This window comes from Melanaphis sacchari, unplaced genomic scaffold, assembly GCF_002803265.2.
Source record: "Melanaphis sacchari strain LSU unplaced genomic scaffold, SCAv2.0 Contig28_pilon_pilon, whole genome shotgun sequence".
NCBI lineage: Eukaryota > Metazoa > Arthropoda > Insecta > Hemiptera > Aphididae > Melanaphis > Melanaphis sacchari.
Window position 1 is genome coordinate 1,633,755 of NW_020271162.1, and position 2,994 is coordinate 1,636,748.

Below are 2,994 nucleotides of genomic sequence, written 5' to 3' on the forward strand. Positions count from 1 at the left end.
TTAACATTTTATAATATCAATAAAAATCAAAACTTTGAGTTATCTACGAAAATATTCGAGTTAAACAAGGTTTTTTCATATTGTCTAAATAGGAAATTCTAGGAACCGGAGAAAAAGTTCAAGGTATCAACGATTTCGAGTTAAAGAAGTTCGAAATAACCAATTTGTCTATATTATTAAGTTAGAAAATTTTGTAGAATTCTTTTTGCACTTAAAAATTGTATTTTAATAATATCTAAGCAAAATCATGTAGAATTATTTATTTTATTAAAGCCCTTAAATTTATTTTCTGAAAGAATAATAGAATAAACTTCATTATGTAATTTTTATTTTATGTTAACTTAAACATTTTAATTTCTAAATTTAATAAATACCATGTAGTTTTCCTTTTAACTTGATGAAAATAAAAATAAAAAATATTCAATTACTGTTTATTAATCAATTTTCGTACATAAGCTGTTTTGTTATAAGACGTATTTAACTTATTTTGTAATAATAACCGAATAACTTGATTACTTTATAATATGTTTTAATAAAATAATAAACTTCCTTTTTTGAATTAAACAATTGAAGTTGATTTGAAATTTGAATAGTAACCATTAAAGCACGATAATCGAAGAAAAATCATGATACCATTATAATGGTATGTTTGAATGTTTGATAAAGAATTAATAATTAGATGTACAATTGCTAAGTGTATGTAATTTAAAGTAAAATAATATTAAAAAACTGCAAATTGTTTGCTAATAATTAGCAATTAAAATTATTGTAATATTTTTATAATTTAAGATATTTTGAGAAAAATTAAATTTTATTACAATGACAACCCCCTCCTCCTAAAAAAAGATTTAAGTTATAGTAAATAAAGAAAGAATACAAATATATCAAAAAAGTAGTTTTTTTTGAGTCTCTACAAAATTTTAAAAATTAAATATAGATAACCAAAAAAATATTTTTATATGGACGGGTATAAAATCCGAATTGTAAAAATGAAAATATTCAGTATGATAGCTGTGCGTTTAAATTGTTGGCAATTTTACTTGGATCATTAATATGTATTTTTCAAGAGAGTTCAAGACAAAATACATATATGAATATATGTATGAATTAATAATAATTAATTGTTAAAAAAAAATAAAAAATAAATAATAATGTAATAATGGTATCTATAATTTAATCTAGTTATTTGTGAGAGAGTGATTTAATAGCCAATAGAGTGTATTAATGATATATTGTTATTAGAATGACTAATCAAACTTAATCAAGAACCTAAAAATCAGATAAAAATGTATAGAAGCATGTTCACACTTAACAGTTAGACTACAATATTTTTAACGCTATTTTAGGTATGAAAAATATTGATCGGGCTAAAATCCTTTTAAAAAAGTATTTATAATCTTGTTAGTTTTTGTCTTAAGAGGACTTCGCACCTGTATGTGTCGTTACCCTCTTACACATAACGACATGGTAAATTTTCATTCGCAAGTTTCAATAGTGTGCTTTTAGTTTTGATATTAGAGTGAATTGACTTATTATCAAACTTTTAGTTATGAAAATTAACTGTGTTCTCTCGTTGCTTTTCTTACGATATTTTGATTTTTAAGTGATTTATGAGTATGAAAAATACAAATATCTGAAAATGCTCATAACTCATGCGGGTGAGACGTCCTTTTAAGATGAATGCCATCTAGTGCCACTTGTCTTTTTGTGCAAATATGTTAGCACGTATATTTTGAGTAAAGTATATGCCTAAAATTTGAAATTAAAAAAAAAATAATAATAAATATATACAAATTAATTTAAAATTAAGAATGGTATACATTGAAATTATATCAAATTCAAAAAATGTAAGTATTAATTTTTTTTAAACATGCACAAACTTGATAATTTATATTATTTTAATACTAAAATTACTACATTTAAATTGTTGTAAATAACTTCAAAACTGTTAAAATATTTAATACAATTTATAAATAAAAAAGATAGACGAGAAATATTTTAAGGTTATTTATGTTTAATTAAATTAGAGAATAATAAATAATGTAATGATTATTGATTATATTACTATCACAAACTGCACAGTGATTTAAGTTTAACTCAAGTTAATGAATTTAATTGTTACAATCATCATATTAATAGAATGCCATCATATGTGAGTAACTTCAAATGTTTTGTTTGAATAAAAAAAAAAAAAAAACCACTAACTTTTGGTATAATACAAAAATTTTTATTTTTATTATATTTTAAAGTGAACTGTAAAACTATACATATTCATTCAATTATTTTATAGATTAACTTAAAATACTAAAAATGAAAAGCGATTTTCATATCCCAAAGCTTAGATTTTTTTCTAAAATCTAATACCAAAATTCTATTAAAATAATAATTATTAAAGGTAGAAAATGTTTAAATTATTATTCATAGTTTAAACATATTTTACAAATATATCAATGACCACTAATAATAATATATTTTTTATTAAATAAAATTTATAGTCACAATTTTTTTTATAAATATTCCAATTTAGAATTTCAACTAAATTTGTGTAGTATCTTGAAAATGTTCAAAGTATGAGTATTATACAGTAAAAAATTCATAAACATTTTTCCTTTCATTAAAAATTTAAAAATTTTATACAAGGTTATTCATAAGTTTACTTAAAAAAAAATCTGTTGAAAAATAAAACTAATTTTCTTTGAGCGTTTGAAGACTAAATTTTTACGAAATTGTATATTTACCTGTAAAATAACTATTTTTTCTTCAATGGTTGTTAACAGTTTGATATAATTACAAATAACCGTAGGTAATTTTAATTTTCACAAAATGTTTAGATTATGATTTTCTATATATTATAATAAAATTATTTTAAAATATTTTGACTCTTTGAATTATTAATAAATAATTGAAATAAAATTTTTTTATTGTATTTCCGTAAATGTTGAAAAAAATTTCTCACTTAACCAAAAATGTTGAAAATTAAATACAAAATTTTTT